The sequence below is a fragment of the Panthera onca genome, chromosome B1 (assembly GCF_046562875.1).
Source record: "Panthera onca isolate mPanOnc1 chromosome B1, mPanOnc1 haplotype 2, whole genome shotgun sequence".
NCBI lineage: Eukaryota > Metazoa > Chordata > Mammalia > Carnivora > Felidae > Panthera > Panthera onca.
Window position 1 is genome coordinate 33,537,242 of NC_138342.1, and position 15,631 is coordinate 33,552,872.

General features: G+C 36.8%; 1 protein-coding gene across 1 annotated transcript in view; it reads left to right on the forward strand.

Annotated features, from left to right (window-relative positions):
* N4BP2 (NEDD4 binding protein 2) overlaps window positions 1–15,515 on the forward strand; it is a 97,703-nt gene extending 82,188 nt beyond the window's left edge. Inside the window, exon 19 of the mRNA XM_078446186.2 lies at window positions 13,913–15,515. The gene's annotated coding sequence lies outside the window, so the exon portion shown is untranslated. The remainder of the gene's footprint in view (window positions 1–13,912) is intronic.
* The last annotated feature ends 116 nt before the right edge of the window (window positions 15,516–15,631 follow it).

Sequence of the window (15,631 nt, forward strand, 5' to 3'; positions counted from 1 at the left end):
TTTTAAATTTTTTTATTGTTTATTTTTGAGAGAGAGAGAGAGAGAGAGAGTGCAAATGGGGGAGAGGTAGAGGGAGAGGGAAACACACAATCTGAAGCAGGCCCCAGGCTCTGAGCTGTCAACACAGAGCCCGACGCGGACCGTGAGATCCCACGAACCGTGGGATCATGACCTGAGATGAAGTCGGATGCTTAACTGACTGAAGCACCCAGGTGCCCCAATGAATTATAACTTGATCATACTAGTAAATATAAACTAAGGCAATAGGGAAATTTATAGTTCAATAGTATAGTTATTATAGTTCAATAGTAAGCAAAAGCAAGAGAGAAGGAATAAAATCAAGAATGTCAGAGATTATATTAAATGCAAATGAGCACAGTTTTCGTATCAAAAGACAGAGACTGTCATATTAGATTAAAAGCAAACCTAGCTATATGTTGTCCATAGGGAACACTTAACATAATAAAGAAATGTTCTAAAATACAGAAATTGGAAAAGGAATACCACACAAATGCAAGTAAATAAAACTAGGAGAGGCAATATTAACACCAGACGGGTGGAACTATTAATGAACAGGAAGAACATTTCCTATGAAGGACATAGCATATGAAGATATGCATCAAACAACATAATTGCTAAATATATGTAAACCAAAATGTTAGTAATGTAAAGATAATTTCATAAAAATGAAATTAGAGTGGATTTGTACTATACTGTTTTCAGAAGTAGATCTAGTAGACAAAAAATTAAGAAATATACAAAGGCATATAATCAACACATGTAACTTTAGTAAATATATAGAGAATCTTACATTCTTTAAACAAAGATTAATATGTATTTCCAAATGGCCATTGACTTCTTACAAAACCAATCATAAACTTTTACACACACACACTAAAAATTTAAAAGTAGAGACTTCTACAGGTGACATTATCTGATGAAATTAGAAGAAAATTAATGAAATTAGAAACAAATTTTTAAAAGATAATTTAACCAATTATTTGAAACTTAAAACTACCCTCTGAAATAATTTCTTGATCAAATTAGAAACTGAAATTGAAATTGTAAGCTCTTTAAAGCAAAAAAAGGAAAACCCAGCATAACCAAACCTACAAGACCCATGAAAGCTGTAAGCAAAGATGAAAAATATAAGAACCCGTGTTCAACTTAATAAATTAGAAAAATAATCATAAAAGACAGAAGAGAAAAATTAATAAAAAAAGTCTTATATTAATGAAATGTAGAAAATAGTAGCAAAAATAAATGAATCAAGAGCCCCCCCCCTCCAAATAAACCCCTTATGAACCAGAGGGTAAAAAACTAGTAAAAATCAAAATATGTGGCAATTCTGCTCTACAATTCTCAAGATATATATTCAAAGATAGTTATTGTAGTAATGCTTGTAGTAGGAAAAATTGGAAACAAAGTGAATACCTTTGCAAATGTAAGGATAAAACAAGCAGCATTATAGCCATGCTGTAAAACACTATACAGCTACTAGAAAGGACAAGTCAATTCTGTTCCAGTAATCTATTGTAACAAAGTTTCCCCCAAACTTACTGACGTAAAACAAGAATTTTATTATGCTCATGGATTCTGTGGGTCAGGGATTTGGATGAGGCAGAGTAGAGAGAAACCATGGGGATGGTTTGTCCAATCTCCGTGGTGTCTGAGGCCTCATGTGGAAAGCAGAAGTGTGCTTCATGGAAGAGATCTGGAATTATCTGGAGGCTCATTCACTTACATGTATGGCAGTCTGGCTTGTTGGCTGAGACCTTAACTAGAGCCGTCTACTAGAACATGGGCTCCCAGTGTAACTTGGGCGTCCTCATAACATGGTAGCTGAGAGAGGGAGGGAGGAAGAGGAGGAGGAGTGAGCAAGAAGGAAGAGGAGGAAAAGAGAAAGGGGAAGAAGAAGGGAGGGGGGAGAGGGAGGAGAAGAAGAAAGAGAAATAGGTTAAAGCTGTATCATCTTTACTAACCAAGTCTTAGAAGTCAGATAGCATCACTTCTGCCACATTCTATTTGTCAAGATAGTCACAGGCTCACCAAAGTTCAAGAGGAGGGAAATAGACTCCATATTTTTATTTTATTTTATTTTTTATTTTTTTGACTCCACATTTTTGTGGGAGAGTGGCCACGTTCTGGAACAGCATGTGGGACAGGGTATATTGTTGTGGCTATTTTTGGAAAGTACAATTTGCCACAGATCTATACCAGTTAACTTCAAGAGCATTCCATGATATACTGTTGTTAAACAAACAATAAACTCAGTGTGTATATATGTGTATACACACACACACACACACACACACACACACACACACTAAATATAATTAATGAAATAATAAATGTTATATATACATTAATTAATTAATGAGTGCCCTCTGAAATTGTGGGTGACTGTCTTCCTTTTAATACTTTATAGATGGATTCTCTCCATAATGGTAGCAGTAATTCAGGATGGAGTATAATATATTTGAGAATCCTATTTACCACTAGAGGTCAGAAATTAGCCCATGAATCCTTTACAACTTATCAAGAGCACACTGGTAGTTAATGTTTTAAGCATTTTTCATTTGGTTCATACTTCTGAGGAGATTCAGAATACTAACCAGATACATTTGAGGTTTAAAGGGAACTCCTGTATCTTTTTCATACCAAATTTTAATAACTGGATTTCTTGGAGTCTTTAATCCACCCTCAATCATAACCTTAAATTATTAATTAATTAATTTATTTATTAATTTATTTTTGCCTACTTACTCACTGAACACACATACCATGCCAACATAAGTGTTCACTGTGGTAATATATTTAAAGATCACAAATAAAACAGAAAATGAACCAGGTGAACTTCTAGTAAGGATACGAACATGAGCTCAGCAGACCTCATCTGTTTTTGTGCTCTATAGGAAATTTTTTTTGTAAACATTTCTTTATTTTTGAGACAGAGAGACAGACAGAGTGTGAGTGGGGAGGGACAGAGAGAGAGGGAGACACAGAATCAGAAGCAGGCTCCAGGCTTTGAGCTGTCAGTACAGAGCCCAATGTGGGGCTCAAACTCACGAATCGCGAGATCATGACCTGAGCCAAAGTTGGATGCTTACCTAACTGAGCCATCCAGGTGCCTCTGGAAATTGTTGACTATATATATTTTTTCAGCTGTATCTTTTTGACCAGATGCTACCAAATGAGATAATTTCCTGTTCAATAGCTATACCAAGTTATGCATTAACTTAAGTGATTGAGTTAATGTGTCATGAGCCATTTAAGACAGTACATCTGATTTAAAGTACCCTCATTTTGTTCAGTGATGTCTTTTCTACTTTAGTTCCTCTTTGGTGTATTGGAAAGTGATTGAAACTAGGGAACAAGTGATATAAAATATATTTTTCACATGTTTACAGTTGAGAGGTTTAAATATTTTTTGGTATTTGAGAATTCAGGTTTAATATTTCAGAAAAGCAGATTGTCATTTTATTTGGTGGTGTCGAACTTAATGATTTTACCAGATATGTGGGGGGTTGAGAGAGGCATTTAGGTATGTTTAGCCTATCTTGCTGGGTTGCGTATTTAAAGGACTGGGCTTCTCCTTTTCTCAGGCTGTCTTTTGCCCTTGGCAAAAGCCCTCCAAAGTGAAGTGCCAGGACATGCTATCATATTGTTTGTTGTTGGACTAACCCTGCTGCCAGGAACGAGACAGGAAAACAGGAGCCAAGCTCAAGGAGAAGGCTGCCAATCTCCTTGGAAGGAGGAGAGTGCCATCTTGTACGTTACCTATTGTTGCTGTGATTGGTGTCTCTGATATCTTTGCTCCCAGGGATGGTGCTGAGTGATAGTCCTCATGCAACATGGCCAGAGAAGCTGTTCAAGGCTGTCTGATGACATTTAGGTTTAGCTTTGAATTATCTGTTAGGTGGGTATTATGGGTTGAACTGTATCCTTTCAAAATTCATATGTTTAAGACCTAATTCCTAGTACCTCAGAATGTGATCTTACTTGGAGATACCATCTTTACAGAGGGAATGGATCCTAACCTAATACACTGGTGTCCTTATCAAAAAGGGAAATTTGGACACAGAGCTGTGCATAGAGGGAAGACAATGTGAAGAGACTCAGGATGAAGATACCATCCACAAGCTAAGAAGAGAGGGGCCTGGAACAGATCCCTCTCTCACAGCCTGCGGAAGGAAACAACCCTAGATACCTTCCTTGATCTCAGGACTTCTAGCCTCCAGAATGGAGACAATAAATTTCTGTTGTTTAAACCACTCAGTCTGGGGGCGCCTGGGTGGCTCAGTCGGCTAAGTGTACAACCTACGGTTCGTAGGTTTGAGTCCCGCGTCAGGCTCTGTGCTAACAGCTCAGAATCTGGAGCCTGCTTTGGATTCTGTGTCTCCCTCTCTCTCTGCCCTTACCCCGCTCATTCTCTCTCTCTCTCTCTCTCTCTCTGTCAAAATAAATAAATGTTAAAAAAAATTTTTTTTAAGCCACCCAGTCTGTGGTACTTTGTTAGAGCAGCCCTAGTAAATCAATACAGTGGGTATAAATCAGTTCACTCAGCTGTGTGTGTTTAAATCTGTGAGTGTCATTTCATGTACCCTTCCCAACAGCATGTATTATCATATATTATAACCACCCAATATCCAGCACAAGGTCTAACCATGTAGTATTAATGTTTGTTGACTGAGTGAATGATTATATCAAATCTATGATGTTCCAAAGCTGAGAACTTTTTAGTCATTTTGCAAAAGCACCACCCAGTATTCCCTGTAGAGGTATCTCAGAGTATGTCCAGGTGACGCCTCCTTGATGTTGCCTATTTGCTCCCCTAGTCTCCCCCTACCCCAGAATAAAGGAGGGACCCCACCTATATCTAGTTCTACTTTCACCATCAGTAGAGGCTTCTCTTCCAGTCAGGCCAACTTCCCTCATCTCAGAGGGGCTGGTTTAGGAAACGTGTCTGTGTTTCCATCTCAGTAAATTGCTCAGATCCTGGATGTGAACAAACCTTCATCCAAAGTTGCAAAAGGCGATTGGCTACCTTAATCCCATGGACTTTCTGGAAGGTACACCATGATGTCAAGGAGCCCTGCTTTTTATATAGTTGTATGAGGACTCAGATGTGACTTCTCCCATGTTAGGTACTATGGGGATATAGCCCCTGCCCTCAAGGACTTGCAGAATAGCAGGAAAGACAATAGGACACATGATTGCTATAGTATGAGGCAGCATTTATGATGAGTACTACATTAGAGATATAGGGGAAAAGGCTACCAGGAAGCAGAGGAAGCTTATTTTGGCTGGGACAGCCAGGAAAGAGGAAACTCCTAAACAGAGTTTTGACAGAGGGAGATGGAGGGAGACCTGTTCTGTGCAAGGAGACCATGCACAGATTCAAATCCTCAGAGTAGTGGTCAGGATATTCCTAACACCTTCCCTTGTAAAGTGAGCCTGAAAAGCTGACGTTCAGTGAGAATACATGGTGTGAGTGAACCAGTTAGCTACAGGCATCCTGTGTTCTCATTGCGTGGAGCCTCGGCCAGACTCTCAATAAGTATTTTGAATATCACCAGTATTGGTAAACCAATACTTCCTTTTCTCTGAGTTAGAACTTTCTCCTCCCTTCCCCATCTTCCTTATTTCTTTTCTTTCTGCAGAACTGATTATAAGATATAGAAGGTACATATTTGAAGTTCTTACCTATAAACCTTTCTTGATTTGTTTCTGATTATAAATGCAATAATGTTTGTGAGAAAAATAGTGAAAACACAAAAACATTTATAAAGAGAAAAGAATTTTAAAATTCTCCATTAATCCCATTCAAAACAAAAATCTCCTAGCATTTTGGTGTCTTCCTGTCCAAACTTTTTGCTACATATACACATTAAACATATAAATAGTTAGAATCATATTTTATATATATTTTTGTATCCTGCACTTTGCAATGAAAGTTAAACCATGTGTCTTTTCTCATGTTATTGAAAATATTAGTTACAATAGTTATAAACATACTCCATAATGTGGATTACTATAATGTAATTTATTTTCCTGTCGTCTTACATTCACGTTGATCAGTTTTCATCACTGATACTGTGATGAACATCTGTCCTAATTTCTAATTATTTCCAAACTAGATTCCTAGATTCCTTTTCATCTTTTGTTATCTCCCCTCTTCTTTGATTAGATCCTTGTTTATGATTCAAGGAGCAGAGAGTATATAATTTCAACAAAATAACTTCCGAGGTGATTCTGTCAGGCATACCCCTGTCTCCCCCAACTTTGGTTAAGAACTGCAGGATTGGGGTGACTGGGTGGCTCAGTCGGTTAAGCATTCAACCTCAGCTCAGGTCATGATCTCACCGTTTGTGGGTTAGAGCCCTGCATCAGGCTCAGTGCTGACAGCTCAGAGCCTGAGGCCTGCTTCAGATTCTGTATCTCCCTCTCTCTCTGCCTCCCCTCCACCTCTCAAAAATAAATAAACATTAAAAAAGAAGATGGAGAAGAAGAAGAAGAAGAAGAAGAAGAAGAAGAAGAAGAAGAAGAAGAAAGGAGAAGGAGAAGGAGGAGGGGGAGAAGATCTGCAGGATTAAGGCAATGAGGTCACTCTGTGGCGAGTGGGAGAAAATGTGAGAAGGGTAGAACCATGACAGAGGCCCAAATAATTGTGACATATCTTTTTTTCACTGAGTTAACTTAATCATCTAAGCTCCCAGTGTTTGCATGTAGAATTCACAGTCAAAGCAGCCAACTTTATTCTTCTGCCTTCCACAAGTTTCCTCCAGTTTCTAATCTGGAGGGGAGAGAGAAGCCCGGGGCAGTATCTGGCTGAAGCTCAACTTTGAAAACAGAATTTGCACAGTATTTTGAATGTGGGTTGATGATGAAAGAGTCAACTGGGTTCTTCATGCGATAGAAGGTGATCTGGTATCATGCAGAGGGAAGGAAGGGAAGGAAAGAGGTGACTTGGCTTGGCTTTTTAAGACTTCTTGCTCAACAAGAGCACAGGTCAGTGTGAGGATATGTGACTTTTTGATATCAGACAGATTATCTCATTGCCTGTGATCAGAGTCCCCGTTTGTAGCGCTTAGGACTTAGGCTCTTGTTGAGGCTGCTCCCGGTTCTAATGTTCTACCATTTTCTCGGCACTCATCTGGCACACAGGCCTTTTTTGAGAGAGCAACTCTATTTTTATAAATCATTTGTAGCCTAGATGTCTCCTGGATCACTCTGTCCTTTGAAATTCAAATAAAATTGCTATCACCAAGTGCCTCTATTACGAAATGAGAGCAACTGAAAAGAAAAAGACTGAGCATTTCACTTGAGCAACCAGAAAACAAACAACAGAGTAAATCAAAGAAAGTAACAGGGGGATGAATTGCTTGCTCAGAAATAAGTACTGAAATTCAAAAGTAGTCTTTACCTTTCTGTTGCCTGTATCATTACAAATGAAATAGACAAAAATCAGAAATAAATACAAATATAACAAGAGTTGGTCAGTAAAACCAAAAGCTGTTGCTTCAGCTATATGTAAATATCATGGAGAAGACTCTTGTAGACTCATTAAGAAAACACCATTCAGCTTTAGGCACAAAAAAGGTACTCACAGATATGGAAGAGATTCAAGAAGTATAATAAGAACTAGCGGTACTTGGGCAACATGTGCCTTTCTGGAGATTCCAGTGATTATTAACAAAATGTGGGCACACTTTATCGTCGTGAAAACAATGAACAATCTTCGTCTTCCAGCCACAATGCTGACAGGACAATGATCAGGCTCTCTAAATAACAACATAAAGTTGCCCAAGACTAAACAAAGCTTTTGAAAGGTCTGAACACAAGGCAGTCCCTGAGACTTACTAAATGTATAGTAGGTTCAATGTATAGGAAATGAGTTTCCTTTGAATGTGAACGGCACATTTGTGTCAGAAAGGATGAGACATGTTTGTGCAGCTGTTGTTTGAGAGCCCTGTCAGGGGAAGACTCACAGATGAAACATAATTACTACCTTATGTTCTCCCATTTCCTTATAGCTTGTTGAGTTTTGCAGCTGGTACTTCTATTTAATTTGCTCTGTGGCACCCTGCCCTTCTTATTTGCAGCCTTCAGTTTTCTGTCTTCAGGTGCTGAGTTTCATTTTTCTGGCAGGTGGCAGAAAGGTTAAGGCCATTATTGGGATTGGATGCATTTCTTGAGTGTTTATTTGTGGGCTATTTCAGATATTAAAACACTTTGGAAACCTACTGTCATTAAGACACAGCAAAATAACTGTAGCTAATGGTTATTGAAACTTTCTGTGTTGCAAGGAGTATTCTGAACACCTAGTATGTACTAACTCATTTAATCCTCCCAACTGCCTTCTGGGAATAGATATTATTCTTATCCCCATTTAATATTTGAGGAAACCAAGGCACTTAGAAGTTAAATAGCTTTCCTGAAGCTATACAGCATAATTAAGATTTAAACGCAGGCAGTTCGGTGCTAGAGATTGTACTCTTAATTATTACATCATTGCCATATAATTTTGATAGAATGATAGCTTGGAAAATATTGTTTACACTTTGGAGTGGCAAAATCTAAGTAATTTCCAAAATTAAAATCTTGTGCATGGCAAAAGACAACATAGATGAAATTAAAAGACAAATGACAGACCAAGAGATACTTTTGTTAAATATATAAGACCAGTTATTGATAACTTTAATATATAAACATTTTTCTAAATAAGTATGAAAAAAATAAATAAATAATTTAATAGAAAAAATAGGCACAAGATATAAATCTGCATCTCAGGGAAACAATACAGATGACCAGTAAATATGTGAAAAGATGTTAAATCTCACTAAATAACATGATAGCACTTTTCAGCTGGCAAAAAGGAAAAAGACTTATAGCATCTAGTGTGTATAGGCAAATAGGCACTCATACATCACTTGGAGACTTCTCCGGAATGCAGTGTGATAAGAGCTACCACAATAAAAAATATATCTACTCTGAAACTTTGCAAAGTCTCTCTCCTGTCATTCCAGGAATATTTAATTGCTAATGCACAATTGCATGCAAGTGTTACATTGGTTTACACAAGTATAAATACCAATTTGCAGTACCACATTGGTATTTGCAATATCAAAAAAGTGAATTTGCATCAATATGGACTAAAATGATTATGGTACTTCCATATAATGGAATACTATGCTGTTTCTTAAAGGACAAAGTTAATTTACTTGTAAAGATGTCCCAGACATATTGATTGGTTAAAACACAAGTAAGTTGCAAAACAATATGTCTAGCATGACTCTATTTCTGGTATAAAGAAAAATGATATGCAATATATATATATATAACATAAAACATGCTAATATATGTACAATATTGCTTCTAAAACTTGTTCCATATTGAGAAATACAGCATTTCTACCTACTTTTCTGGGGATTTGAGGAAGCTTTTGCTTATTATAAGCTCTGTTTTCAGCTTCCACTGAATGTACAGCCTTTTGGAGTTTCATTTAGGCTGTTTTTTTACTCTGCCTTGACCCTTTCCCCTTGATTTTTTTAAAAACCTGCTCATGCCAGGCTATTGTGTATATTAGATTTTTACTGGGAATTTAGTAACATCAGGGAATTACATTGCAGCAGAGTACAATAGGTGAATTAATATTTAATATTAATTATCTTTATTCTTAAAACTTGTTTGGTCAAATCTTAGCCCCCTTCTCCTCCCCAAATAGTCATTGGTGGCTGTGGCTTCTCACCATATTGCTAGCACCTTCTCTCTTCAACCTTTCTGTTTTCCTTTGCATGCCAGCCCCAAACTCCCAACTTTCTGCTCATTTCTTCTGGATAGCAATTCAGTGATATTATTGTCATCCCTCTTCTAAAAACATTTTTGCCAGTAGCTTATCTCATAAATTAATATGTCAATTAGCATTAGTTTTAAATTATGTAGGACAGAAAACCCTAAAACAATAGTGGGTGTGCAAGATAGGAGTCCATCTCTCTTCTTATGCGGATGAGATCCAGAGATAGGTGCCCCACGGCTGGTGTGGCAGTGACTGACCATCAGAGACCCAGCTTCCTTCTATCTTGTTCCTCCAAGTTCATCTCATGGCTTTCATCTCATGGTCCAAGTTGGCTGTTCAAACTTCAGTATCTAAGAAGGAAAGAATGAAGAAGAGAGTACCTTTTCCTACTAAGGACATTCCTGGAGGTTGCCTAAAGGCTGCCCACACCTCAGTAGCCAGAACAAAGCCATAGGACTATATTCGGTTGAAAGGAAGGCTGGGACATATAGCCTTTATCCTGGACTGCAGTGTGTTCAGTTGAAAATTATTTTCTATTACTCAGGAAAGGGATTTGGGGGAATAACCAGCAGTCTTGGCACAACTACCAATGTTTATCTTGCACACAAGGAAAGGCTTTTCAGGCTGAGGCAAGAACATGCACAGAGGCACACGAGAGTGCTCAGTGTGGCTGGAACTGGACATGTGGTGGCGGACAGGGCTAGCAGGGTAAGCAGGAGCCATGTTTGGAAGGGCTTTGAAAGTCAAGCTGGGAAGTTTGAGTCTGGCAGTAGGGAGCCAAGCATATTCTTATATTTGATATTAATTCTTCCAAGGATTTATATTGCATGTCTATATGAGTTATTTAATATTTTTTAATGTAAAAATTGTAACCTATGAGGTCCAATATTTAGAAAATAGAGGAATGGATAAAAACAATTTATTGGCACCCTATCTCCCCAAGACAATTCCTGTTAATGGTTTGGGTTTATTTCCTCACAGTCTTTGAAAACGTTGTTGTAATCATTGTGCGTTTATAATCCCAAGTTGTTTTTCTTTTTTCTTTTATTTTCGCATAATCCTAGACTATGAGAATCTCATGTGGCCACACTGTCTTCCTAAATATTATTTTAAAGTAACTGTATAATATCCCAGTAAAATAATCTAATCATTTCTTTTTATTTTCCAGCTTTATTGAGATCTATTTGACATATAATATTGTGTCTACCTAGCCATTTCTGTATGACACTTTACACTGTTGGCCATTTAGGCTGGGCATTTGCTAATTTCTTTTACATTTTGTAAGATGTTGATAGCTTCAACTTCAAATTTTTGTTACGTGTTACTACATCATTAGAGGACATTCAGTTGCAAGTAATGCAGGCAGATAATTTTCTCACATAATAAAAGTTAAGAGGTGATGAGTGGGTCAACAATGTTCTGGTTCTGTGTCTCTGTAGTTTTCTTGGCTTTCCTACTTGTCCTAAGATGGCTGCTGTAGCTCTCAGAAGAGAGTATTCTCCTATGACAACACCCAAACATGAAAGGAAGGCATGCGCTTTCTGACCACGTCTCTATGATCTAATTGGAAAGGAACATCTTTCCCAGGAGCACTCAAGAAGACTTTCCCAAATATTTTATTGGGTAGAACTGGGTCACATGGCTACCCAGAGCTGCAAAGGAAGCTGGGAAGCCAGGAACTAAAAGATTTTCTTTCACTGTCTTTGACTGGACGTCATGATTCATCCCTTGATTTGGGACACTTTGCCCATTCCCAAATAGAGGTTCTTTTAGCAAGGAAGAGGAAATAGCTGTTGGGCAGGTAGGCATCCAAGCTAACAGTTAACACTGGGACTTGTAGTGGAGACAAGGAAAGCCACAGAAATAATTTTTCAGGTAACATTCTCGAAACTTGCCCTGTATTGCTAAATGGGTTAGAATAGAGAGCCAAGCCCTCAGAATACAGTGCTGTGATTTCCCATCACTTTTTTTTTTTTACATTGAAACCACATCTGCCTTTTCTTTTTAATAAAAAATTTGCTGCAAAGCAAAAATGGAAGTGAAACCAATTCCATTAGACAATCACTAATGAGAATAAAGTGTATGTTTATATTACTTTATTAACAACAGCTTGTAATGTTTATCTTTCTGATTATAGAATTAACTCTGATTGTTAAAAATTTGCAGAGTACCCAAAATGAAAGAATTATTAAATAAGTGAAAAAATTATCTTCAATTTGACCAGAGACAATCACTATTATTTGATGTAATTATTTTCGATCCTTTTAGACATGAATATATTTTTTCATATAAAATTAGGATTTAATTGTACAGATACTTTAGTTTTGTATCTTTTTATATTAACAAATCTATGATCCTTTTAAAATAACAGATTTTCTTGATTTTTTACATGTCTCTCTTCTATGTATACCTTTTACTGTGTTAATGAATCAGTTTGAAATGTAATTTGTTATCTGAAGGAGAAAATGCTGTAGAAGTTAATTGATCTAGAGAGTTCTCTCACTCACTGGCTGTGTGGCTTTATATAAGTTGCTTAACCTTTCTGAGCTTCAGTTACATATAAAATGAGGTTGTGAGAATAATAATACTGGTTTTTGCTATTTTACAGTGATCTTTTGAGGATCAAAAATGATAATATACACACAAGTATTTTGTAAATTGTAAATTAATCTGAAAGATAAAAATTCAAAGTTAAAAGAAAAGTTTGTAACTTAGTGTTTTCCTTCCAAAGCATTAAAAACAGCCTCATTATTTTATATTTAGAAGATTAATTTAAAAGAAAGGAATTACAGAGAACAAAAACAATCTTACTTTATATTTTGAATAATAAACACCACGGGAAAAAAATAAATACCATCGAGATAGGTTTGCTCAAAATTATAAAAACCATTTTTTTACTTTTATAATAATATTTGATTCTTCTTACAATAAAATCAATAAGTAGTCCTATGATAAAATTAAAAAAATATGTAGACAGGAAAGTAAAAAAGGAGAAAAGAAAATCCTTTATAATCCAATCATCCAGAGGAAAGAAATTATGTTAACATTTTAGTGTAAACCATTTTGTTTTTGATAAACACATGAAAACTCAAAATTTTTACTATGAAATGTTTTAATAGAAATTTTGCTTTTTAAAAGGTTTTTGTGGTTAAAAAAGTAAAAAGAATAGGTGTTTATGATTAATCTTGAAATTTTATGTATAATTTTCAGTATCATTTAAACAGAAAGTGCTCATTAAGGAGAATTTACAAAATTACTCCCTTTTCTCCTAAATGATTAAAACACTGCACAGCAATAATAATTTAGGTAATAATACTAATAATAGGAAGAAAGTAGCAGGTTTAACTTGAAACCAACTTTTGCAATCGTTGACTGCACTTGTCACAAACATGTTTTCCTCTAATAAAGCATCAAGCATTTCCCACTACCTCTTTCTTTTTGAGCTCAGACACTGCATAAGTTTCCCGGAAACCTTGTTCTTTTATTTCTGAGTATGCCTTTATCTTTCCCGTGAGAAGATAAAGCTATTTGATAGCTTAGGATATCTTTCCCAGCCACGGTTTCCATTTTAAAGGAAATTTAAGACAGAACATCTAAGGGCATAAGTGCAAAAACCTCTGGAATCCCTTGTTTTTGGAGACTACAAGGAAGTGGAATTTGCATCTGGTTGGAATCGTCTAAGACTATAGAGTCTGAGTGATGAGGAAGATGACTTTGCAAGGTTCAACTGTGGTTCCGTAATTGTTCTCTGAGAATCAACTGCTATAAAATCACTGGTTATTATGCAAAACACATTGCAGCTGAAGCAGTGACAAGGTTTTATGAAGAAAACTTAGGTAGACTTGCTCAATGCAGATAAAAACAACAGCAGTAGTTTTCTATCTGGTTTATATAAATACTATTCATAAATATAGAAAATTTGGGATATACAGAAAAGGAAAGAGGAAAATGTAAAAATCACTTGTGTCCTGTCACCCGGAGGTTACCTCTATTAACACTTGTAGGTGCATCTATAATAGTTGAATTCAAATTCAAGTTTTGTATTGTACTTTCTTCACTTAACAGTATATTGTGAGCACTTTCCCGTATCATTAAATATTTTTTGATTTACAGTGACCTGAAATGGCCTGCTTCTTCAGATGGAGCCGCTAGTAGCAAAGAAATGACCTCAGGACCTCCCAGAAGAAACTTGATGCTTCTAGTGCCCACACCTGTCTCTTTCGTTGTGCCCATAACTATTTTTCCTGATAAGCAAGGCCAACTGGTGTCAAGTCTCAGCTGGATGACATGATGTTCTTTTTTTTTTTTTGTTTTGTTTTAATCTACGGACCAAATTGCACTTTATAAATAAGTACAAACATTCACACAGATGTTTCGAGCTTGTTCTGTCCATGAATGTTGCATCAGTAGTAAAGTGAATGGAATTCACAATTTTGCTTAGTTGACTCAACATTTATCATTTGAGCAGTGGATATTTCTAAGACAAGAAGTTAATTGGTAAGGAAGATGGAATGTTAGTCTGAATCTGGCTTCCCAAAGCTCTGGCCAAATTATTCCAGATTTGCTAACAGATCAAATGTAACATTTTTTTGTTGAAATAAACACCAGTTTAAGGAATATGCTACTTTCTGGTGAGGTTAAGGAGGTCCCCAGCTGATTTTTTTCAACCATTTTTAATGTGTGAATGGAATCTTTTTTTTTTTTTTTTAAATTTTTATTTTAGAGAGAGAGCATAAGCAGGGGAGAGGGGGAGAGAGAGAATCCTAAGCAGGCTCCGTGCTCAGTGTGGAGCTGGAAGTGGGGCTTGATCCCATGGTCTTGGGATCATGACCCAAGCCGAAGTCAAGAGTTGGAGGCTCACTGACTGAACCACCTACGTGCCCTAATGTGTGCATAGAATCTTAAAACAAAAAGGAAAACGGAAAGCATGAAATTACATTCATCTAAAGCCAAATCTACACACAAACTGGGCATTTGTGCAAACAAAATTTTAAACTGCTCTATGTAATTAAAATACCACTGGTCATTTTATTTTCAACCCATAACATGCCCTGAATTCCTTGTGTTTGTTATTTGTTCCTGTACAATCCATTTTATTCATTTAAGAGAGCCACCTGATCAAATTATGAACTGATAAGCCCTATCAATTCTAGTTTTGTGTAATTTTCAGAAGACAGTAATGTGCCTCTTCTATAAATCAGTATATATCTGTTAACAGCTTCCAGAACTGTATTCAGTAGTGCATATGGAGCCATTTTTACACTTGTCCTTCACATTGTCAGTACCATTATTCAATAGTGGCTGAAATTCCTCTGGCCTACTTGTATAGTGGTAATAGCTAATAAAAATAGCATCTAAAAATGACTATGTCTAGCATTCATGCCATACACTAAGAGGAAATGAGAGGCATCTTAGAAAAAAAAGACAAAGGAAACAACCATTCTTTAAGAGCACAAGGCACAGGGAGAGGGTGAAGGAAAATATTTCAGATATTTTTTGGGGGGGATGAGAATAATGATGACTTTTGAAAATCAGTCTTCTTGGGGCGCCTGGGTAGCTCAGTCGGTTGAGTGTCCAACTTCAGCTCAGGTCATGATCTTGTGGTCTGTAAGTTTGAGCCCCGCGTCGGGCTCAGAGCCTGGAGCCTGCTTCGGATGCTGTGTCTCCCTGTCTCTCTGCCCTTCCCCCGCTCACGCTCTCTCTCTCTCTCTCTCTCTGTCAAAAATAAATAAACATTAAAAAAAAATTAAAAAAAAAAAAGAAAATCTGTCTTCTTCAGTAAGCCATGTGAAATTCAGGCAAATAGGCTGGGAGATTGGCATATCCGCCTGG